Source organism: Megascapheus bottae, chromosome 4 (genome assembly GCF_031878675.1).
Source record: "Megascapheus bottae isolate mThoBot1 chromosome 4, mThoBot2.hap1, whole genome shotgun sequence".
NCBI lineage: Eukaryota > Metazoa > Chordata > Mammalia > Rodentia > Geomyidae > Megascapheus > Megascapheus bottae.
The window spans coordinates 21,498,465-21,525,410 of NC_143512.1; the positions used below are offsets into that span (position 1 = coordinate 21,498,465).

General features: G+C 33.0%; 1 pseudogene; it reads right to left on the reverse strand.

Moving 5' to 3' along the window:
* Positions 1-6,881: 6,881 nt before the first annotated feature.
* Positions 6,882-7,379, reverse strand: LOC150064140 (U1 small nuclear ribonucleoprotein C pseudogene; annotated as a pseudogene).
* Positions 7,380-26,946: the final 19,567 nt, after the last annotated feature.

The window sequence follows — 26,946 nt, forward strand, 5'->3', positions numbered from 1 at the left end:
AAGAATGTAGAGTTCATGGAATAATTTAGTTGTGATCCAGGTAAAACAAAACTTCATCTCAAGTAGCAAAGTACATGAAAATATTTTTTTCTGAAGAACATTTTCACCTGTTTGGAATAACCAAGCATTTATGTGCCTATCTCAATTGTTAAACAGACTCAAACTGCTCCACTGAGGGCATGACATTAGCAATATCTTTGAAGTTAAGGAAACCCTTGATGTCTCTGACACTGAGAGCTTTCTTCTGACAGCCTTCTGACCAATAGAAATGAATTTGTCTTAAGGTAGGTCCTATTTGGTGCATTACTGTGTGCCCATTAGAGAATAATGATTTTTTTAGTACATCATGGACAATACTAAAGAATATTGCACGAGTCAATTCCAGAATCTTTTTCAAGTTTCATAATACAAAATATTAGGAAACAAAATGCAAGTGACTCTGAAGATATTAAAACAGTTAAACGACTCCAACAATAGAATAAGTTAGTAGACTCGAGTATTCCTAGGAATGGATTCAAATTTAATTTTATAATAATGGAATTAGCAGTGACATTAGTAGGAAAAATATTCAGCAAGAATATCTCTGTGCTTCTTAAGGGGTTGGAGTTGAGATTGGTGATAGACACAGTGGTAGGACACAGAAAGTTCAATGTCAAAGCATAATTGTGCCTTAACTAGCCTTAAGCTACTTTTAATGGTTAACAGTACTAAGAACATTAAATCCTAAAGCCTTCTTCTGTAAAATAGAGGGGGTATTTCATGCTTCACGATATAATTCAGAACCTATATTTCCTTTACTACAATGAATCTATTCCTTATATTACCTTAATTCTTGACAAAGTTAAAATGTAAAGAATGAAATATTTCTAACCATTGGGTTAAGAAGTATGGCTATCATGGGAGAGGAGTTGGGGAAAGACAAACTGTAGAAATTGGTTTTACTAAATGCAATACAAGCATTCGTGAAAGACCTTGATGATAATCCTACATACAATTTATATACACCATCAAATGAGGGAAAATATAGGAATAATAGGAAAGTGAAGCACTCTCTCTGTCTCTCTGTCTCTTTGTCTCTCTGTCTCTGTCTCTGTCTCTGCCTCTGTCTCTGTCTCTCTGTCTCTGTCTCTGTCTCTGTCTCTCTCTCTCTCTCTCTGTCTCTCTCTCTCTCTCCGTGTGTGGGGTGTGTGTGTGTGTGTGTGTGTGTGTGTGTGTGTGTGTGTGTGTGTGGTGAAAGTCATTTGAATTGGTGAGAATCAACACAGTATGAATGAGGTTGAATATGGTTGAAAAATTATATATACAAGTTCCAGAATAGAGAATAAGACCTCGTAGCATTGCTTTAAGTGGAAGAGAGGATATGGGGGGATGTGGAAAGAGTGAGTTCAAGAAGGTATGTTTTATGCATATATAGAAATGTCACAAGCACGATTATAAACTAAAAAATGCTTATAAGAAGCTCCACAATTAATATACAATATATCAAAAATAAGGCCTAGCTCCAGAATCTGGTGGTTCATGCCTATATTCCTAGATATGCAACAGGTTGATATCTGAAAATCATGGTTGGAAGACAGCCAGAACAGAAAAATATGTGAGACTTTTTAAAAATTGCAATGGAGGGTGCATTACTTCTCACATATTGATAACACTTCTCATGCATTTGTTCCTATTTCCTCCCCCACCCCTCCCAATCAATCATCTTGTTTCCCCCCCTTCTCTTTCCTATTTCAAAAAAAAACATAAATGTATAAGTTTATCACCAATTAAACCACAGAAGACATGAGTGATAGAATACTACTCATGCATAAAAGAGCAAACAAGGGTCAAAAACCTAAAACCAAGCAACCCAGTGCAAGCATAGAAACAAATAAAATTCTTTGAAAAGTCCAACATATAAAACACATATTGAGCATTGGTGATCATTTATACCCTCATCAGCCAATCCTGAGACCAATGTGCCCATTACAACAAAGTAAAAATATAGACACAAAACTTCTGTTAGCGCCATTATATTAGCTTAGAGTTCAAATCAAGTAAAAGTGTTAATTGCTACTCATAACATCTGAATAAGTTTGTGGAAGAATAATACAAAATAAGAATAAAGGTTTGCACTTTTGCTCTATGAAGCAATTATCTTAGCAAGAATTTGAAAATTACATAAGAGAAAAAACCTCAACAATTCATCATTCTTTTTTTTCTCTTTCACAAAGATCTATTATTATGAACTTGGAGTATTTCTACTTGTTGAATTATAAATGCATTGCACTTAGAGATAATTAGTGTGCACATGATACCATCTTCTATGCAGATTCAATAATTATTGAAGTGAGAGATGATGGATTAAAATCATTATTTTATTTGAAGCACAAATAATTGCTCCCAAACTGTTTTAAGTGTCAAGAAAAGTAATAAAATATGTTGATTGATTGTGGTTTAGCAGCATTTAAATTTTTATTTGGCTCAAAACCTGGGGTAGGAAAGCATTCAAATGATCAGCATAATTTTAGTAAGTACTTGTAATGTATGTAAGTTCTTACAGTGTTCAAGCACATGAGCTTGAGACCATAATGATGTAAGGAAAAAATGGAAGATTGCTAATCATGTTTCCCTAAATCCCTTTTCTAAAACTTCTTTGCTGCAAAACTTTATGAAATATCATATCATCTTTATTTCTTGAAGTCAAGAATGCTAAAACTGAAAAATAATTTTGATGGAAATGATTTTAATAAAAACCAGGTTATAGTTCCATATAATCCCAGCCATTTTCATTCTTGTACCAGACAATTTGTGATCACAGAAACCAAATCTATAAAGCTGTGTTTTTAAATATGTTTAGTTTTGTGGGAAAATAATAGTATTGGATCAAGTGTGGTAAGTTGGATACCAGAAACATTCACTGAAATAACATTTTGTATATAAGATGCTTATTAGAATGAATATCTGTGCAAAAAACAGTAAGTGTTGTATATGTAAGAATTTTGCACATATACTACAGTCCAAAAAACCTCAAACACCATGTATAATAAATTTGTAGTACATATGGAAAACAAAATTATGCCAGAAATAATATCCAATGAAAACAAGGTATTGTCAGTGAGAGCGTGCTGAGAGAATTAGAAAGTAATCAAGAAAGATCAAAGTTCTTATATATATGAAAACAGGTGGACTGTCAACTTTGTTAATGGGGATTCAAACTGCAGACAGCAAAACAGGCAGTAATAGGCCATCTATCATTTGTCACTTATACAATAAGATATGGTATTAGTTTGGATTCAATGCAAAATTATTATTGAAAAGGACTAACTTCCCCAAAACAAACTCATGTCATCAGAGGTAGTAAGAATGAAGGGAGCATATTTCACCTGATTCTCAGAAAAGCTGTCAATAAGTAAAAGTGGAAAAGTTAGAAGCCTGTGAGACAAAAGAGAATACAAAATCACTACACTCACAATTATCCCACTGCTTAACCACTGTAAAAAAACAAAAACAAAAAAACTGTTAAGACATCTTGAGTTTGTTATGCTAATAGAAAACTATTTTCTTAATGAAACATACAAAACACCCCAAATCATAATAGATTTTGATTGTATAATGTGTACATGCCAGAGAAGATATGCTAATTTTTATGATAGATTCTAATCATATTTTCCCCACATCTATGTATGAGCAATCTTGCAGCTACATTGCGTGTGTAGTAGAATAGAAAGAACACAGAGTATACTGTCAATGGTACATTGTTTCTAATGTTCAAAAAATAACAAAGCTAAAATAAGCTATATTTTCTTGAGTTTGACTCAGAATCATCAATAGAATCATACACTTACTTTCATATAAGTTTATTTACATATCACACATGTATATCCGGTACTTACAGTATCTCCATCCAGAAGAATTGAGTAGGGAAAATGACATTTACTATCTAGTGTGGAGTGGTACAGCTAACATCATTCTTCAATGTAAGGAACAAGAGAGTGTTGTAATAGTATTTGATGTGTAGAGTGGAGGCTGCTCCCTACTAGATAAAGCTGTTGAAATGATTTTCAAAAGATTCAGCATCTTTTTGATGAAGCTCAGAGTTAAACTGAATGAAGAGTACAGTTGGAGTAATTCAAGCAATAAAGTAACCCATAGGATGAAAGAAAAATGCTTTTTTGCATACTGAAATACTAATCAAGTAAACAAGCATATGAATGGAGAATTAAAAGCAGCTCTTCAAACAGCGATTCCAGTTAAGTGTACAAACATGGAAGGAATAAAGAACAATATGTGTAAGCTTATAGAGATGAATAGTAAAAGTAGTTGAGACAATTTTAAGAGAAACATTTTCGTATATTGTCAAAACACTTTCTCAACATGCCATCTACAAGTGGGAAGAGATTAACTTTATAATGAAGGGCACCACAATGTTAAATTGAAGATTAACATTACCAATGCTGTGAGATACCAACATGGTCATGATACTGACCAGGCATACCTGAAGAGCATAAGGAATTTCATCTTCACCCAAAGGAGTAAGTTTGTTACACGTATCAGTAAATAACACACACAAACACACAAAAACTGAAGGACACTGAGAAACCAGCACGGATGAAAACAATCTTCAAAAGGGTCAAGATCTTGGGAGGTATGGGGCAAATTGAGGAAAAAATCTAAATGATCGATGCATTCCTAAACAGAGCGTAGAACAGCAGTAAAAATGATATTTATGGAGATGCTGAATTCAAACACTATCTCTAAGTATTGAACTGACGATTTCAGTTTTCAATAATTATGCTCTGGTTTTATAAATATATATATATATATCTTAATCTTAGGAAAAACTGGTTCCATGTGTACATGATTTCATATGCTATTTTTGCAGCTTTGCTATAAATCTTAAATAGGTTTAAAGTACTTGAAAAAAAATTTTTGACTTTGGGGGCCAGGAATTTGGCCTAATGGTAGAGTGCTTGCCTAGCATGAGGGAAGACCCGATTTGTTTTGCTAAAAGCCAGAAATTGTTCTGTGGCTCAAGTGATAGAGATTGAGCTTTGAGAAAACCCATGGACAATGCTCAGGCCCTGAGCCCAAGGCCAGGGACTGGAAAAAAAAAAAAGACTTTCACATCAGACTTTTTTCTCATGTGAAATTTGAACTTCCTTGTCTTAAGCGTATATTGAAGATAAACTATGGACCTTAAATGAATATAAATTGGATCTTTCAATTTTATAAACACAAAGATTTGCAACTCTTACATCAAATAAAAGAGAGTATTATAAATAAACTCCAAGAAGTTACAACAGGTAAGAACTCTGAAGCATGCAGAAAAAACTAATCATTGTTCAATTATTTGTACATCTACATATCAAATAGGTGAAATAACATTCATTTGAGCATGATTTTTGTAAGCAAGTATTATTATTTTGATTCACATTTGTAACTGTGAATCACCATTTGTGTTTACACACTGATTGTCAGTGTCAAAAATCTCTTTATTATTGGTATGATGGGATTAAAAATTAGCCCTGAGGAATTAAGTAAATAAATATAATCAGAAATCATGTTTAAATGATTTCATCATACCAGTAATATCATAACAGACAAGAATTTTAATTTTGGTAGTGTAAAGACTATGTTCCAAAAAATTTTAAAAATAATAAAACAAGATAATATTCACAAGGAAACAGTTATTGAAGTTGATTTTAAGGACAATATTATTTTGACTATTTACTTCAAAAAACTGATTTTTCCTTTCTTGTACACAGATTCACAGTGATGTTTCTGTGTGGATTGAGGATTAGTAAAGACATTCAGTGCTTATATAAAGTAAAGCAACTCAGAGCATCCACATTCAAAAAATAAAAGGCAACTGAGTTGAGATAGGAAGAAGAAATGCTAATTAGCACAGAGGCAATGTGGATATTTCAAATCATTTTCCACCAAGACATTAGAATTAGACTCATCAAATATAATTTGCTTTGCACAATTACATTTCCAATAGTTCAAATGACAACATAAAAACTAAATGATCACAGATCAGAATGTGCAAATAGATTTGGGTGTGAAGTCTTTCTGGTGTGTGTGTGTGTGTGTGTGTGTGTGTGTGTGTGTGTGTTTAGAGCAGTTGTAGTTTCACAACTATATTTTGAGGAATTATTTACAAAATGTTCTTTTATATCCCTTATCAATTTCTATATATACAAAAAGTCTCCCTTTTTTTTTCATACCCTCCAAGGAATGGTACACTAATGGCCTTAGTTAATATCAATTTACAAAGAATAAAAGATTTTTACCTGAATGCTAAAATGTATATTGTATGTTTATTTGGTGTTGTATATTATGTGGGTTTGGTTAAATATATATGATGTCATCTTATGGTTATAATGTCATAAATGTAGGTTTATTGTCCTAAAAATCCCTCTCAATTCATTCTTCCTTCTCTTCAGGCATTGATATATTTGTTATAATAACACAATAGCTAGGCTTTGTCTAACGTATTATATAGTTGTAACATACTGTATTATCTTTTTCTATATGCATATGTGATCAAGAACATTAAAATTTCCTTCATTTTCCTTCAAGATTTGAAAACTCATTTCTTTTTGGGTTGAATGAATGATAACTCATGTCTAGATATTCTGGACATTTCACAATTATTCATTCAATTGCTTATAAACAAATACCTTAACTTTTTTTTTTAAAGAGCTGGCAGTTTTATTTTCACATTTCACAATACAAATGAAATCTGTACTTTTTGTCCCACTTCTCTCCTCCTCCAAATCTATTATCTTGAAAAAGGAAGCAAGACTTACTGGGAAAATACTCGGAGTCTCAGCACAATTATCTCCTGATGAACTTGAACAAATAATGTAAAACTGATAGAGCCCCCCCCCCCTTCCTTATCTGTCTGGTTGAGTCATTCCTGGCCGAGTTGGCACCATCATGGGAGGAGCAGGAGGCCTCATCATTGGAGTCCCAGGTATCATTGGCATGTGGCCTCCCATAGGTGGCCTCATTCCAGGAGCAGGTCCCACAGGCATCATCCCAGGAGGAGGTGGGCCCATCATTGGCATCATGGGAGGGCCTCCCATGTGGGGTGTTGGCATCATACCAGGTCGAAAAGGATCCGGGAGACTGGGAGGTGGTGGGATCATTGCCCTGGTAGGAAGAGGAGCAGAAGGAGCAGAGAATGGAGTGGGAGGTATCTTCCCTTCTTGAAATGCAGCCGTTGTCTTGTCTTGCCTGCGCTTCCATCCATTTCTGATAGTAGTCTTTCACGTTCTCTTTATGTTTCCTACCACTGCAGTGTGTCTTTCTCACAGGTGGAGAGTCATGGGTGAGGTATGTGTCTCAGTAGTCACAACAAAATTTGGGCATGTTGCTGCGTGGGCCGTTGCCTTCAGTTCCCCGCCCTACCTTAACTTTTTTTTTTTTTTTTTTTTTTGTGCCATACCTGGGCTTGAGCTCAGGGCCTGAGCACCGTCCTTGGATTTTTTTTCTCAAGGCCAGAACTCTACCACGTGAGCCTCAGCACCACTTCCGGCTTTTTTTCTATGTATGTGGCACCGAGGAATCGAACCCGGGTCTTCGTGCAGGCTAGGCAAGCATTCTACCACTAGGCAAAACTCCCGGCCCACCTTAACTTTTTAAAGGAAAACTTAGATAACAAATAAAGCTCCCCTAAGCATCATTGTGCGGCTACTCTATATGTATTTTCTATTTATTTGAAAAGATACCAAGAAGCATGAGTATGTTCAGTTCTGTAAGAAGATCCCAATTAACCACACACTCTTGAGGTGCTATCCAAAGTTGCTGTACAAGTTTGGCTTCCCACTAGCAAAGAATGAGGGTTACTCTCCACTATCTCATTAGCGCGTAGCTTTGTCACTTTTTAACTTGTGTCTGAGATTCCATTGCCAATAAACCAGAAAAATGCTTTGATTAAAAAGCACGTTTCAAGTGGGTACAGGCAAGCCCTAAGCAAGTATGCCAAACAAGGGAGTGAAACCCTACATTACCTCCTACTTAGTAAAATCTCAGCTTATCAATTTTTTTCAGAGATTCACTTTTTATTGCTGTATGATAAATGTAGCACCAAATATAAGATTACCTTGAAGTTTTCCTAATACCTCCTTAGACTTTTGCTGATTTCCATTTTACTTTCATTTCTGTGATGTACTTAGGGTTATTTTCCTGTGTTTATAGTTCATTGTTTTTCACATGATGTATAGTCGTTTCAGAGGCATTTGTTGAAAGACTCTCTTGTCCTTTGTATTCTCTTTGGTCCTTTCATAAAATAAACTGGCTTTATATTCTTATCTTCAGGATGGAGCCAGAATATGAGAGATTATACATCTTCTTACAATAATAAATTTTATGCCTTAGACTCATCTTGATAATACTGAAACGAAGTGCAAAATTTTGTCTGTGGTTTAATAATAAGGCCTATCTCAACTTACTTGTTTTTCATTTAGCTTTTCTCATTTGGATGATTTCACATACTAATTTTGATTAGCCCTTTTCTTCACTAAAGTTTTTAACCACTGTAGGTATACTTGCTACCACAGTGCCAACAAAAAGGCTGTGTCATTTAGTGATCATAGTCTGTTCTAGGCAGATCATTTCTCTATGCATATTCTTACTTCTGCTTAATTTTCTTCATTTAGTACCCTTTCCTTCAGGGCACTGCAGTCAGAGGGCCTGGGCAGAGTGGACGGTTTTATTGCTCTTAGTAAACAATTGCCATTCTTTCCTTTATTTTAGACATTGATTTTTATCTTGCGGAAGACAAAAAATAATACAGATTTATATCCTCATCTGTATACAACCTGAATCCTTTACCATACAATCCAAGTACACAGTATCTAGTAAAAGAGATTTCCATAAGTGAATGGAAAAGTTCTGTTTGTTTGAGTTCTCCTCTCACCACATTTTTCCTGAGTGCTATTCCTTCAAGTAATATCATCGTGGAGTTTTTCAATACAGTTTGAATTACGAGAACTTGAAATACTTATAACTATTTTATTACAAGCTTTTGTTTTTTTTTCATAAAGCTGGACTATAGATCAACTTGATTTTGCAAACAGCCTCTCAGAAGAATAAAATAAATTTAAAACACATATTAGATGATTCTGGATTCTGGAAGCCACATGGAGTTTTATAGTATGTCAGATTCACTTTGGTCTCCTAATTAGAATGTGGCATTAAATATCTAGTAGGTTCATCAACATACTTGTATGACATTTTTGCTTGAAAAGCAAAAGTGTTGGTTGTAAAGATGACAGTCATTCGTCCTTCCAAACAAAATGAAAATCCAAATTTAAGATGGAAAAAGTTAAATAAAACAGATCAAAAGATTCATGAACTGAAAAAAGTTGATTCATGAACTGAAATACATTTAGTGGATTAAATATTGAGCTTCTTTGCTTTAAGTAATCTATTTCATATTTGTTAATCCTTCAGCTTAATTCTCAATAAGTAAATTTGTCAGGCAATTATCTATAGTTGGCTTAATTTTCTTCTTACTGAAAGAATTTATCCTTGAATATTACCCATATCTATAATTCTACAACTAATTCATTTATTGTCTTAATTTTGATAGCATATTAAAACATATTCTGTTTAGTATGTATCTCTATAAGTATTAAAATGCATAACACTTTAAATTTGAAAATATAAATTAAATTTCTATATTTTAATTTGCTTCAAAATATAATTATAAAGGGTAATACAAAGACTTTTTTTCAAGGTAATTTTGGAATTTAACACTTTAAACACTTTTCTCTAGGTTGGAAAATTTAGCAAATATAACTATATAAACTTATTTTGTTTATATTCCTGAATCATGACTGATATTCATATGAAGAATTCAGAAAAATAGCACAGAAAAAATAGGAGGTTTATAAATTTTTGTTTTTTTCCCCTTTTGTTTCTATTCCTGACATGCCATGATTGATGTGTTTCCTATACTTGTTTACAAAATGTTCTCTTTGCTTCACCGGACAGGCATGTTTTTAGATGAAAAAAAATCAGAATTCACTTTCGGTACAATTGTCTTTTTAAACATAAAAATGTAAGTATCTTGAAATAAGAAGTACATATTATTAAAGCTAGCATGCTTTAGATGAAACAAAACTGTAAGAGTATTAAAAAAGGATGTAATATAAGGCTGGGATGTAGCTCAGTGGCAAAGCGCTTGCTAGGAAGTGCAACATCCTGGGTTCGATACTCAGTGCCAAAAAAAAAAAAAGATGTACTATAATTTCTATGTATTTCACTTTAGGATCAGATAACCAAATGGTTTCTATGAATTGTGTATTCTTAATCATTAAAGATTATTAGAAACAAAGACTAAACTTTAAATTAACCCTATGCTTCAAAAATAAAGAAAAAAAAACAGAAAAGAAAATATTGGAAAAATCCTATGTGGCTGTTAAAGTGACATTAGGACAAAAAGAAAATTTGCACCATTTACTCAATGGTTCAGAAACAAGGACACACTAAAGCCACTAGCACAATGATGTTCATTGCAGCATTATTTACCATAGCAAAGATATGGAACCAACACAGATGGCCCTCAGTAGATGACTGGATAATGAAGATGTGGTATTTATACACAATGGAATTCTATGCTGCCATCAAAAAGTAAAGAAATGGAAAAACTTGGAAAAAAATCATATTAAGTGAAGTAAGCCCGACCCATAGGAACCTAGGCTCAATGGTTTCCCTCATTTGTAATAATTAGTACAAACCTGGGACTCTAAGAGAAAAAGGGGTATCAATGTGTGAGAAGTAATGCACCTTCTATGTGGCAAATATAACTGTAACCCCTCTAAACAATAAAACATAATAAAAAATAAAAAAGAGCAACATTAAAACAATTTGAACTTCAAGGATTTCAAAATGTCTCAATTTATTCTTTTAACCATCAAAGTCAAATAACATTAACTCAATCTCCTGAAAATATGTTAAATAAAACTTGATTCATAAATATAAGGGAATATTATTCAGACATTACAATCACATATTGGAAAACCACTTATCAACATATTAATGCTAACAATAAACTATGTGTTAGTGGCTCAAACCTGTAATCCTAACTACTCAGAGGCCTGAGATCTAGAGACACACTCTGCACAGAAAAATCCCTGTGAAACTCTTAGGTTTAACCACTCAAAAACCAAATTGGAGCTATGATGAAAATGGTAGAGTGCTAATTTTAAGCAAACAAGCTCTGGGAAAGAACTTAGGCCTTGAGTCCAAGCTTTAAAACCAATAAAAAAAAACTAATGAAAAAAACAGGTGCTAATGCAACAGTAGCAAGTAAGGTAAATTAATAAACACTACTAAATCATTGATATTATCTCAGTGAACTTAAAAGAAGCAGGTGTATACTAAAAATTAGAGATACAGCTTGCAAAATAGGAGGTTAAAATGATTTATCTTTCAACAGAATTATGAGAAATATTTTTATTTTCATAAATTGAAATCAGTCCAATGTTGAATCAGTTTTCTTTGGAGAATAAAAAAGCATTTCAGATGTAAAATAAAGTCATTAATTTAAAACTTTCTTTTCTATGTCCTCTGTGGAAATGATTTCATGTATAAATCACTCAGTAGGTCAGGACAATAAAGCAAAGTCCCCAAAAGTAATTTTTTCCCAACAAAAAGAATTTATTCATTTCAAATACATAAGGAATTTTAAAATAAGACTTCTAATATTTCAAATGGCTGCATGATATGATCTATTTCTATAGTAAGTAGGGAAAACAAAAAAAAGAAAAAGAAAAAAAAACTCTTGAAAGATAAAACAAGCAGTGGTCACCTATTCTTCCCTCACTTGAGCAGTGACTTCCGTGAAACATATTTTGCAAGTACCCTTGTCTGTCATAAAAGTAAGCTAAGTTTTTTCTTGAGTATATTTTTTCCTCCCTTCCTCAACAACTCTCAAGATTTTCATCAAGGATTTGATGGTGAAAAGTTTTTAATCCGTGGTTTGTGTGCATCTCTAGTTGACTTGAACATTAAAACATGCAGTCATTTATTTTTACACACACTTAACAAGCGGAAAACAACCAAGAAGTTTCTGTAATCTCTTGAACACACAAGAAACTATGTTACACTATAAAATAACAAGTTCTGGTCAATTCCATTCCTGTTAGAAGTCCATAGCTCTATATTAAATTGAAGATTATGTAAATGAATTCTTTTTATTAAGTTACAAATTTAAGGGAAAATGAACTCCACTATATGGAAATAAGATGTTTACCTTTTGGTGGTTGTTTTAATATGCAATGTAAATTCATTTATTAACTGTTTTCTGCATTTTCCCCCTTTATGGTTTATCCTCTGTTGTTACTATATATTATTTTATGTTGATTTCTTTATTCATAGTAGGGAAGGGGAAATACAAGAAGATAAGACAAAGGATAAAGGGTGAATGAACCATTGTAACAGCACTAGCCACAAGACAATATATTGGAAATGAAATTTAGAACTTGTGAGGGGATAGGGGAAGTAATGGATAAGTAATGCACTCACTACCTTATGAATGTAACTAGAACCCCTCTATACATCACTCTGGTAATGAAATTTAAAAAATATATATATATATAAATATATAGTAAGAACCATGAGAAAATCATTTTAAAATTACCTTTCCCAATCTGAAGCTTTTCTAATTCTTATACAAGCATATGTTATAGATCCCTGGATATATTTATCAGTAAGTAGGAGAGATTCTTCTAGAAACAGGGGAAATCATATGTATTCATATTTTCACAGTAGACTTCCAAAATAAAGGATAGCTTCAGCAAGATTAAGTATGGGACCTAGAGAAGACAAATCTCTTACATACTCAAAATACACAGTTAGAATTTTTACATATTAACCAGAAACTGAGCTGGTGATGCACTCCTGTAGTCCTATCTGCTATGGAAACTGAGATCTGAGGATTGCAACTAGCAAAAAGCCCTGGCAGGAAGTCCATGAGACTTTTATCTCCAATTAACTATCAAATATCTAGAAGTGGGTCTGTGGCTCAAGAAATAAAGCTTTACAGCCAGTGCCCACGTTCTCAGTTCAAGCCCCAGGAGTGGCACAATTTTTTAAATATTACTTGAATTCTAATAGTGCTTTTAATCTGTGAAAAAGCAAAGATAAACATGAAGTATTTATAAATACTAAAAACTAAATTAACAGTCCAGTAAATATATTTCTTTGACATCAGTCTGTAAATATATATAATTTTGATATTAGTGTCAGAAAACAATATGTCTTATTTAAGTTATATTTGTGATAGAAAAGTATTATCCCTGAAAATTACTTGAGAAGTATTCCATATGAAAAATACTAACAATGTCATTGCTGTCATTCTTTTTTTTTTTTTTTTTTTTGCCAGTCTTCGGCTTTAGCTCAAGGCCTGAGCACTGTCCTTGGACTTTCTCAAGGCTAGAGCTTTACCACTTGAGCCTCATTACTATTCCAGCTTTTTTTTTATGTATGTGGTACCAAGGAATCCAACCCAGGTCTTCATGCATGCTAGGCAAGCACTATACCACTAGGCCAAACTCAGCCCACCCACTGCGGTCATTCTTGTTAATATTATTGTTGTAACTAGGGAAATAAAGTCTCCAAACAGGAAACAACCAAGCCCCCTTTTTTTGTGATGCCATGTCCTAGGAATTGTCTCTTCAGAGATTGGTATTGGGTCTCTCTATGGATGATAAACTTATATGAAGTCTGCTTTATCTTGTTAGCTATGATGACCAGTAGAGCTATGCCAAATGTTTGAAAATCAAGGAGATGAGTTCCATCTGTTATCGAGTCTTGAAGCAGACATATATTTTAATAGCAACATATTCATTTCACACAATGCGCGCGCGCGCACACACACACACACACACACACACACACACACAAAACAAAGACCCACAGAGACCTACTTTTCTGAAATCACTGTTAGGCTGAACACTCTTAGTATACACATACTGTCTGCTTCCATTTGCTGATTGATGCCATAATACACATAATGAATACAACATATCTCTGGCATCATGGAGAGAATGGATTTGTAGGTTTGGAGAGTGAGTGCAAATATGTGTAGTCCCAGGCCAGTTGACTTCCCCAGTGTCGCATTGTTTTATCAGTGTTTTTAAATCTCTTCAAAATGTTCACACAGCTTTATGCTGATCATTTCCAGGTTCTATCTCCTGTTTTCTTTTCCACTGCCATTTTTAAAAGTGCCCTGTGTCTCTATATTGACAAAAGATGATGGTGTGATACCATTTTCACTTACACATTGCTACATCTGTGACTTTTTAAAAACAAGATTTTTAGATAAACATCTTGTGTTGGCAAAGCAAAATTGTCCTTCTGGGAGCTGTAAAAACAATAAAATAAAAAGGAAGCATACCAGACAGAAATAGAATTAACACTAATCAACACGAACTTTGCAAAGTTTTAGGGAAAGAAGTTCTAGATTTGATTTTAGAAAACATCATACTTGGTTCAAATCAGATGTACTAATAATGTTCTAACGATGTGACGAAGTGAACCCAACTCAGATCTGATGACGGGAGCCTCCACAAGCTTCTAGGCTGAATAATCTGCTAATGTTAGCACATGGGCAGTTATAAAGTTTACCCTTCTTAACACATCCTATGATGCTCCTTAGCTACTTTGTGTCCAATGCTCTTATAGTGGTATTTAAGCACAAATGAATGTCAAATTTCCAGTACAAACTGTCCCAACTATGAACTTATTACGAGTACTCAATTCATATTGAAACATTTGAACACATGAGAAGTTTTAAAAGATAACCAGAAAACCTTCCTTGGCATCAGTTTGGAGGCTAGAACTACCTAATTCTGTGATGTTGTGACACAGTCATTTGCCATCTCTGCCTCACAGGTTTTACATTTTTATAGGCAAATTAAAATCATACTAAATAAGGTAAACCAGTGCTAAAGAAACAGGTTCAATGGTTTCCCTCATTTGTAATATCCATTACATGTCTAGGATTTTCCTAGCAGAAAACAGTAAATACGTATATATGGCCATATATGATGATGCTAAGTGAAATGAACTCCAGGACATGGAAAAAGAAGCTTTCCTTTGTGGTAGTTTTGAATGTAATATGTGAAGTGATTTCTTTTTTTCCACTATGGTTTATTCATTATTGTCACTGTATCTGGGTATCTAATGTATTGTATATACATTTATTTGGAACAGGGAAGAAAAGGGGTACAGTGAAATGGTGAGATAAAGGCTGAATCCATGCAAAAGCGATACAAAATAACACGTTGGAAATGAATTTAACAACTAGGGGGTAGGAATTGGGGAGAGGGAAAGTGGGAGAAAAAGTTGGTAGGGGATAACTTTATTCGAGAACAAATATACTCACACCCTATATTATATATGTAACTGTAATCCCTCTGTACATCGCCTTGACAATAAAATTAAGTTAATAATAATTCCTGAAATTATTGACATAAGGTTCAGAGGTAATACTTTGATACATTCATTTTTACATACAAAATTGAAGCTTTATTTTAGTTGTCTCCTTTTCTGCTTTAGTTTCAATCATAAGGAAATTTACGATAAGATTATGGAGACTAAAACAAACCAATATGTTGTGGTTTGTATATGCTTTGTCCCAGACAAACCTCATGCTGAGGCTGATTTCTCCTTCATTAGGAGACTCCACCAAACACTGGACTCATGGAGCTCAGATTTTCCAGCACCAGAATTGCTAAGTCTTTTTCTGCTTCCACCTTACTCAACATCTGGTGTTTTACTATAGCAACTCAAAATAGAGAAGGTCAAGCTAGAAATGAAATTGAAGTAATGGAAAGTGAGAATAATAGGTCAGAAGAAAGTAGATGTTGCATGAGGAAATTTGGATGAGTTATTCAAGGCCAGGATTCATTTTTAATAACTTTAATATTAATAAAAATAATCATTTATCTAGTTAGTCATCTTGATGTTTGTAGGAGCCACTTCAATAGATTTTATATAACTCACCTATAAAAGTCAGGAAGCTCTTAAAATACAAGTTAGAAGACATTTTTTTTTAATTTTAAGGGCCTTAAAATTTAGAAACCCTTGCTTTACATTACCCGCACATTTTATCAGCATAAGTAAGTTCCCTTTGTTGGAATGATTAAATAAACACTAGGTATCTACCTTACGGAAGAGTGAAGAGGTTTTCTAAGTTCTTTGCCAACTTATCTGTTCCTGACAAAATTGGTAAATCTGCATGTATATTTATTTTTTCCAACACTCCAAATATTTTATGATTATGCCAATGAGTACAGGAGCCTTGTTTTGCTTTTCTTTCGAATATTTGACTTAATTTGGGATTTAATCACTTGGTACATTCTGTTTATTTTGCTGCTTACATTTCCTCACTCTTTGTTCATTCTTCGAAATCAGAAAATTGTTTGTGAACACCCACAAGCTAATCTTCCCTCTTTCTATCTTATCCTGCCTGTGACTATCCAAAGCACTGCAGGTTCCAAGTATGGATGATGATGAAAGCCATAGATCTATCAGAACTGAAAAAAACTCTCTTCCAATATGTTTCATAGCACACCCTTACTACCAAAGCACCCAGAGGTTGTTGATTCGCTAGGGAAAAAAAAATACTTCTACTTCAGGCTCTAATATACCGGAATTTTCACATGACCAAAAGCTATGCTTTATCTGTAAAGGAAATTGAATGTGCTGTGAGTAATATTTATTGTACCTTTACCCTTAGAGATTAGCATCTCTCTATAAAGAAATAATGCTTCAGAATGCAGAGATGCTCCGACTCTCGTGCATGGAGAAGTGAAAACTCTTGAATGTTTATTGCTTGATTTTTTTTCCATTTTAGTTTTATTTTGTGCTAGATTTTTTTTCAGCATAGGAAAATACAGTAAACAATTTAGATTTTTTTACACAATTCTCATTCACAACTACTCAATTTTGTTTTCACTCAGTGACTCATAGATGATTTCTAAATGAGAATTTTAGTAGCTTCTCTAAAACTATGTCTACTCACTTTCACTTATGTAGTCTATGATTTAATGTAATCAACTTCTTATTAAATATCTTTTTAGAGCTTAAAATTAAATCTCTGTTTTCTTGACTCACTCAAATATTGAACAATTCTTTTGCTAGCTTTAGTCTTAGGTTTTCAATTAGTCACTTATATAACTTCAAATATTATATTCTCACATATATGAACTGAATACTCAGATTGGTCGCTTCTTTACCTTTTTGAAGATTAGACTTTTATACTGATTTCCATTTGATTTTTTCTATGATTTTGTTCCCATTCCAAAATTTTCCATAAACATATAACTTTTCAATTATTGAAAGGTTCAGATTTATATATTTTTATTATCATTATTATTATTATTCATGGGGATTGAACCTCGGACATGAGCACTATCTCTGAGCTTTTTCACTCGCTGCTACTACTCTACCACTTTGAAACATAGTACCATTTTTTGTTTTCCATTGGTTAACTGGAGATAAGTCTCATGGACTTCCCTGACTGGCCATGCTTTGAACAACCATGTTTCTCAGATCTCAGTCTTCCTGAATAGCTACAACTACACACTAGAGCTACCAGTGCTGATTATATTTTATTCTTTAATAACATATTTAGAGATTTAAAACTACATTGCTTTTGAAAGTAAGTACATTGTTATAACATTTATGAGCACTCTAGGATTCTGGTTCAGATATTATTTTCTGTCTTTTCTCTGTTAGACAAATATAATAATGTTCTATGTGTTCACATTTTCCAAAGCCAATAATATATAATTATAAAAAATATTGGTCCAATTCTATTCTTTACTTCAGTATTTTTCCTTTGATGAAAAGACATCAAATGAGGTAATTTTTCTAAACAATGGCACATGGGGAAGAGTATTTTTGGTTTTTACTTAGTTTTGTTTTTAAAATGTCTTCTATTCTTACTCTATTATGAAGTCTTGATTTCATCTTCACATTTGATGAACTCTGAAATCAAGCTGATTATCTTCTTAGCATTTTTTGTCTTACCTGGAATAATAGAATAGCCTTCTGTTTTAAACTGCATGTTGCATTATTCATTTCTACCTACTCTGAGAAAAGTGTATTTACTTTTAGACTTCTAAATTATTTTCTATTTGAAAAACTGAAAAGTTTGTCTTTTGATATGCTTAATGTATCATCTGGAAAAACTAATTTTGTTAAAGTTTGTAATAGTTCTATGAAAAAGACTTTTCAAATGTATTTACATACTTAAAATTGCTATTATAGTTATAATTTTAAAAATAAGAAATTGATAAGCTTATATTCTTTCAACAATTTTGAAATAACTATTATTCCTTTATTAATTATGTTTAAAGCATAATTATTACTTATGCTTAAATTATTGATTATGCTTAAAATATAATTAATAACCAAATCTAAAAAATATTGCTAAATATATATTCAGAAAAGAATCTTCTCTGTCCTTTATTTCTCTTTATTTTCATCCTTTGGTTACATACTTCTCTTCAAATGTATAGGATCAAGATTTTGGGTAGCATGCATAAATGAAATATTAGAGCATTTTTCAATTGTTTAATATGGGATATTTTCAGTGGGTTATTGCAATTAATATAATGTCTGTTATTTCTATCTCATTTTGCATATAGAGAATTCCATTGTCCTTCCTACATCAATAGAATTATCTACTCTGTGGATTATACATATTAATTTGCAAGCTTGAGGGGATCTTTCATACATTCATATTATATAAATATCCCATATATGTGCATGTACATTCATATAAAATAAATATATACATCCATGTGTATATTATAAACACTATTTGAAATATAATATACATATATACATATAATCATTAATTAAAATAAGAATATCATTGTGAACATAGTCAAAACACATTGCGTGTTTGTATTTAGTAACAAAACTCGCGAAAACATTCAAAATGAAGTAGTAGAATACAACATAAAAATTCACTGAAAGGTGAACTTGAAAAGACTACATTGTTTGCATATATGGAAATTTCAAAATGATACCTTCTGTCCAATCAATACCCACTAATTCAAAGGAGGAAAGGAAAATCAGTGTTAAAAAATCAACACAATCTCATTTAAGTCAATAGGAACTACTTGGCAGATACATATTTTGGTGTAGTTAACAAATATCCTGTGTATTACATGTTGATTCTTACAAAAATTACATTCCATAATTTAGGTTTCTCATATCTAAAGAAAAGTTAATTTTAACAGACATTAGTTTTATACATCATAATGTCAAGTTTAATCATGAATTCTATTATGCTTCTGAAGTATTGGAAACATACCACATTAAATATGCTGGTATAGTCATTTCTTGTTCATAACTATAATTATCGTCTAAAACAATACCATCTAAGGAAATGCATTTTAAAAGAAAATAGCTAGAAATAAATTAATTCTCATGGCATTACAAAGGCATAATGACAGCCCTTTCTTTTTTTTAAAAAAAAATTATTATTGGGAAAATATATAGAGGTGTTAATGTTACATTCATCAGGTAGTAGGTGCATTACTTCTCGCACATTGATACCCTTTCTCATGATTTTGTCTCCTTTTCCCTCCCCTCACCTCTTCCCAATCATCTTGTTTGCCCCCTTCCCTTCTCTATTTCAAATAAACAAATAAACGCATATACTATATATCAGGTAACAAAGTCAGATACAGTAACAAGATAAGGTTAACCATAAAGTCAAAAAAGAGAGAGAGAAGAGAAATAATACAGTACATCAAGAACAACAATTATTGAGTTATTGCAATCCTCTACTTAGAGAGTCGTAGATGTGTACTAATTATTACAAATGAAGGAAACCATTGAGCCTATGTTCCTTTGGTTCTGGCTTATTTCATTTAATACTATTCTTTCCAAGCCTTTCCATTTCCTTACAAAGGAGGTGCGATGTCATTCTTTCTGATGGCAGTATAGAATTCCATTGCATAGAAGTACCACATCTTCTTGATCCAATCATCTATGGAGGGGCCTCTGGGGTGGTTCCATATCTTCGCTGTGGTAAATAATACTACAGTGAACATCGTTGTGATAGTGGCTTCAGTATGTCCTGTTTCTGGATATTTGGGTAAATGCAAAGGAGAGGAATTGCTGGGTAATAGGTGAGTTCTATGTTTAATCTTTCGAGGAATTGCCATACTGCTTTCAAAGTAGTTGAACGAGCTTACACTTCCACCAACAGTGTAGTAGTGATACCTCTTGGCCACATTTCTGTCAGCATCTGTTATTAGATTTCTTGATATGGCCATTCTGACTGGAGTGAGGTAGAATCGCAGAGTTGTTTTGATTTGCATTTCTTTTATGGCTAGAGATGAGCATTTCTTCATGTGATTATAGGCCATTCTTATTTCTTATTCAAAGAAGTCTCTATAACTTTAGCCCACCTTTTAATGGAATGGTTGTTTCTTTGAAGATTTGTTTTTGAGTGACTCAAGTTTTTTAATCTCATATTTTAGATATGAGGCCCTTATCTGTTGTATGGCTATTGAAGATGTGTTCCTACTCTGTGTACTTTCTATTCAACTTGCTAGCTATGACTGCCTTTCTTGACTTGTCTGGATAAATTTCTTCAAGGTAGAAAGAAGACACACAGCATAAGAGTGAAGGGGATACTTACTCCGGGTCTTAGTGTTGGCATTTCTTCAAATCAATCCTTAAGTCTGTTAAACATTCTGTGAGCACTTTTAAAATAACTCATTATAAAATATAAATAGCTTTTAATCGTGAAATAACCTTGTGATATTTTAGAACTTCATGATCAGGTTTTAATAGAGGATCTTTTTATTTGTTTATTTTTTTCAGTTGTAGGGCTTGAATTCAGCCTGAGTGCTATCCCTGAGCTCTTCAGCTCAAGGCTACTGCCCTACCCTTGAGCCAAGACCCACTTCCATTTTTCTAGAGGTTAATTGGAGATAAGAATCTCAGGGCCTTTTGTTCCTGGGCTGGCTTTGAACCTTGATTCTTAGGTCTCAGCCTCCTGCGCAGCTAGGATTACAGCCATGAGCCATGGCGCCTTCTATAAAAGACCTCACAACAGTCTTATAAAGAATATACTCTAGAGATAGTTGTGGTCTTGTAAAAAGTGACATGGCAAAAAGAAACCCACCAAAACCCAAATCAAATGTAATATACAAAAAGGAACCGTTTGATTAGTCTTTGAATGCTTTTGTTGTAAACTTATAATTTACAACAAAAATATTGATGTATTTTTCATAGAAAGGCAGTAAAAATTTTGTATCTTACTATGCCCATGCAGCCTCATCATAATGCTTCTCAGATATATTAAGAAAAATCAATAAATCAATGTTAATCTAGAGAGAGAAAAAGTTGAAAATACATTGATTTCTTTTTATATGTTTTTATATTGACATTATTTTCTAGTTACTGATTTCAGATTTTCATTTAGAACTTGTTTTCATTTTTTTCAAACTCAGCAGGAAAAATTATCTGAATTCAAATCAAAACAAATAAAAACATAATATTTCCATAAAAGAGAACATCAGTGCCTACACAATAAATTAGAAAATTTTAAATATACATTGTAAGTTTTAGGACTTTTAATAAAAAAATTCTAAATTCTTTTGATCAACTCATGAGCTTTATTCCTAACTTATTTTTACTTTGAAGTTTTAATTTTAATTTTAATTAGTATACAAAGCATATACTCAATAAAAATAATCAACTCTGAAAGTCATAAATAAGCTTTGTATTGACTCCATTTAAACTTCCATTTATTACTGTGTTTTAGCTTCGCCTTACAGCACAACTTAAACACTTTCCATATGGTGTTTGCAGTTTCCTCTGTTGTAACTAACTCCTATATGTCTATCATTCCTTTAATGACATAGAAACTACATTTGCAAAGTTTTACAATGATGAATTTGCTAAAACCAATGATCTATTTTTATTCTTATTTCTTAATCCTGATTAAAGAGGAAAATCTGAAGTTAAATTCTGAACTTGAGAATGTTTTGGCATGCATGAATAAGTAACAAATGAAAGGCTAGGTGGACTGGAATAATAATTATAAAAAGAAAAAGAAAAAAATACATGACTTTTCAATTAGTGGAAACAAAACACCTAGAGCATTGTAGGCAATTTTTCTGTGTAGTTATAAATGCTCATGATATGTAGGAAGCCACTGAGAGCATAAGATTGATGAGAAAAAAATGCATTTTGAAAGGGTGATTTAATTTGATCATTGTGTAGTTGATGGAGTAAGTAATGAGGGAACCTTGTCAGATAAGACTATGATGGGAAGCAAGAAAACATGTTAAAGCAACTTTATTTTAGGGAAGGGTGCAACCAACTAGATTTAAATAACATGACATCAAGAAGTTAACATGATCAATATAATCCAATTCTAAAAACATAAGTAAATATACTGTAGTTATAAAACAGTGAAGTTCTTATGCTGCGGACATGACTGATACAGTAATTGTCTAGAAAATACATAGCTCATGGATCTCAGAATTGATACCTGGCACCATAAACAAAAGAAGGAACATAGTTCTGACATGTGCTAAAACATGAGTTAATCTTGAAACTGTAGTGTTAAACAAAAACAAACAGCCCAAGCAGAGAACATGATTGTTTAAGTATGTGCTGTTCAAAATATGTAAGTAAATTGAACAGAATACAAATGTAAGGTCAAGGATTTAATTGAAATGAAAAAATGACTACTATTGGCTATGGAGTCTCCTTTGGATAAAAACTATTCTAAATAGTGATTGTATAAAACTCTGATTACAGTAAATGAACAAATTGCAGACCTTAAGTTAGTTGATTTAAAAGAAGTTGGATAGGATGTCTATGATTTTAAAAGCAGAAAAGCAATAAATAAATGTTGTTTTTATAGTATAACCTTACTAAATCAAATCAATTTTAGTAAAACTGAAATTTGGTACTTTTACAGTAAACCTCACAGGATATAAGTAACCTGGAGCTATTGGACAACCATTTCTATACTCAGATAACTTTTAAATAATAATGAAGGTAAAAATTAAAGTGATTTTTAAATGTTTCTCAAATTATGTTGGAAGTTAAAAACATAAATAAATGAAACCAGCTTGACAGCTCACGCCTGCAATCCTAGCTACTCAGGAGGCTGAGACCTGAGGATGCTGCTTCAAAGCTAGCCTGGGAAGTAAGGTCTGTGGGACTCTTATCTCCAATTAATCTCTAGAAAATGGGAAGTGTTGCTGTGGTTCCAGGGGTAGGTCAGTAGCCTTGAACTGAAGAGCTCAAGGACAGAGCGCCCAAGACCAGAGCTGAAACTCCATAAACCCGTCCCCAGACCCCTCCCACACTATATATATATATATATATATATATGTATATTACACAAATGAATACAGCAATGAATAATTAATTTTTTTTATTTTTCAGTTTAGATAATGTTTTTCTAATTACCACTATTTATTCCCTGGCAAAACCAGATTCTCGGGAATATAATTTATTGTCTATTTAGTTTGCTTATTCTTGTCTTTTTAGTTTCTGATTGACTATGCTTATAAATAAAATAAGTATAGGGCATGATATTCTTATTTGCCTTTCTGCTCTTAGAATCTAGAGCATTACATGCAGCTGTTAAAGCTTCACAAACCTGCCTCTTCTGACTCTCCTGGCTACCTCTTAGCTTGATGCTCACACTTAGTATTTCCCATGCTAGACAGAAACAGCAAGAAGATTAACAAATATAAAGTAGATTACTTAAAGAAGCCCAATTTATAACTCAGAAAATTTACTTCAGGTCATGCTTGTTTATTCCCTTATTCACTTAATTTTTATTGCCTTTACTTGACCTTAGCAGTATAAATTGACACTTCTAGGAACAATAACAATGATTTTTCAATCACCAAGTCTTTCAGGGGGCAATGTGTAAAATATACACTTGTTTGCCAACAATGGCAGTAAACATTTTCAAAAAGAAGTCATTTTAACTTTGTTTATAATTGTGAATCCTAAAGTAGATCAATTTTCAAGTTTCACACTCTGATACTCCTAAGAAGCGGTAGAGTTTATTCTTCCCATCCAGGTCCAGAACCAATGACATATCTCTCCTACTCTATCCTTACCCCTTGTCTGAAATTCAGGAGAAGACAAATGGAAGTCACAATCTTTGTATTAAAGAAGAAAGGACAGACACTGGCCCAGTAGGTCTTTGTTAAAATTAACAGGGATTAGTCCTGCTTTTGGCCTTATGATCCTCTCCTCCCTTCTATCTGCCTCCTCCAAACCAGATTTCATTCCATGTTTTGTTTGAGTCTGCCAAGTGTATATTTCCATTTCTGCTATAGCAATGCTTATTTATTTTTTTCCTTAAAATGTTTTTAATGTTCTCTGTATAAACATTACCCCATCTGTTCTGTATCTTCCACAAACTGAAAGGAAATAGTCTTTTCATGCTTTAAAATTTTATTTTAGTAATGCAAATAGTCTTCATTACCTATTTTAATTTTTTTTCTTCTGTAGACTTGTACTGATGAATATATTCATTTTTATAATAAATTAAGCATGATATGAGTGAGGGGAGGCAAATTCCTATATTCTTTCCAACATCTGTATGTTCATTTAATTTATATTTTTGTCAAACCTTGTTAGAGTCAATTATTTATACAAAAGGTAATTGTTTTGATATGTCCATATATGTATACAATATAGCTGGTCAGAATCACCCCTCTCCGTCACTCTTTATGCTTCTTCTCCCTCTCCTCACCCAATCAAAACAAGATTGACTGTCCCATCTTCTATCACCTCAGTAGTGTTGTCTTCACCTAATCTCACTCCTATAGTCTCAAAACTGCTGAAAGAACCTAAAGAATTGTGTGAAGCAGTATATCAATAGTGATATTCCTGCTACTCCTCCACTCTGAGTATCTGGTCCTTCCATCTGTGTCCGTTTGTGCCCTTGAAAGTGACCATATATTAAACTTGATATATTTAATGCATATTGTGCCAAATATGAACTGCCATTGCTATAAGATAGAAATTTAGTCACATAAAAAATACAGACTGCATGTTTTTCCTTATCAATTTTTTTTTCCAGTCCTGGGCTTGAGCTCAGGGCCTGAGCACTGTCCTTGGACTTTCTCAAGGCTAGAGCTCTACCATTTGAGCCTCAGCACCACTTCCGGCTTTTTTCTATATGTGGTACCGAGGAATTGAACCCGGGTCTTCGTGCATGCTAGGCAAGCACGCTACCACTAGGCCAAACTCCCGGCCCCTCCTTATCAATTTTGAAAAGGGCTTTCTATTTGAAAAGGCTTGTTCTGTGTTGTTGAAGATTAAAAAACAACAAACAACAACAACAACAACAACAAAAAAAAACACGGAAAAAAACCCCCAGAATTTCCAGTTTAGGTTATATAAATTTATTTTATTTTCAGAGCAATAAGTTAGTTAAAGTACAGAGACCTACCAAGAATAGATTCATATATTAATAGTGAAATGTTGCCCACTGGCATAAGAATAGCAAAGAATCGCAAATGAGCCTCAGATGTGCAGTTCAAAGTACAATACAGGCTAGGGCCTACACATTTACATGAGTATGTAACTCTCCATCTTTTTAAAGAATGGTAGTACATCAATTCATCACACTTTAGCAGGGGCCCACGATTCAAAGTAATCAAAGTTCTATAAAAGTATGTAATAAACACTGAGCTCACCCTTGTAATCTTAGCTATAGAGGAGGATAAGATAGGAAGATCAGGGTTCAAAGCCAGCAAGGATACAAAAGTCGGTGAGTCCCTTATGTCTAACTAACTAACAGAAAACCGGAAGTGGCACTGTGATTTAGAGCATGAAGAATTAAGACCAACAAAAAAACTGCAGAAAACCACACACACACACACACACACACACACACACACACACACACATTAAACATAGATGCTTTGATGAGATTTTAAGGCCCAAAAGGCCAATCATTACCTATAATAAAATATCAATTTTTGATCTATATAAACAATTAATTTTGATTTTCCTTAATACTGGTTCAAAAGCCAATATCATTCTTCCTTAAGACTGAACATTTCTCTTTTTGCTTATATATCTTTGATACCTATATTTACCACCATGATTCCTTCACCAAGTTCTAGTACTTGTTTAGTAGCACTTGAACCATAATTCCAGTCCAAAATAACACCTTTTTCTCCCCTTTATTGGTGCTGCGGATCAAACTCAAGTGATTATTCATGCAAACTTTTTTCACTGTGCTAATTCATAGTTTCACCCATTTCTTATGTTTGTATCCCTTTCTGGTAAACAGAACTTCCATTTACCATTTTTTTTCTTTTTTATTGTGATTAATAGAAGGGTTACATTATATTTACCAGACCGAAGGTGCATAACTTCACAAACATTGATACCCTTTCTTATGACATGGTCTCCCTTTCCCTCCCACCCTCCCCCTGCCATTTACCATTTTGATTTATGAGGTTCAGCATTTACTTCTTGACAATATCCATTTAAAAAAAGACTACATAAGCCTTTACTTAATCTCTTATAACTTCAATCCTAGACATTTTTCCCACTATTCTTTTTATTGTAAATTTTAATTGTGATATGGTTCTTTTTTAACTCAGTTTACAGACTGTTAAGGGAAAATATTCTGAAACATAAAACAAGTTTAGAAAAGTAGACTTGCTATGCTTACATTTGGAAGTTTTTCATTATATAGGCAGACACTTTTTATTTTTTTATTTAATGAATTAAAAAGAATTAAGATATAAACCTGAAATTCATATCACATTGTAATATACAGAGTGAGGAAGAAAGGTCACTGCCCTCTGTTTCTTCTACAATGTCAGCCTGTCTGCAGTATTATAGGCTACTGGATCCTTATACAATCAAGTTTTCGAGCTGTTGGGTATGACTTAATATTCCATAATAAAC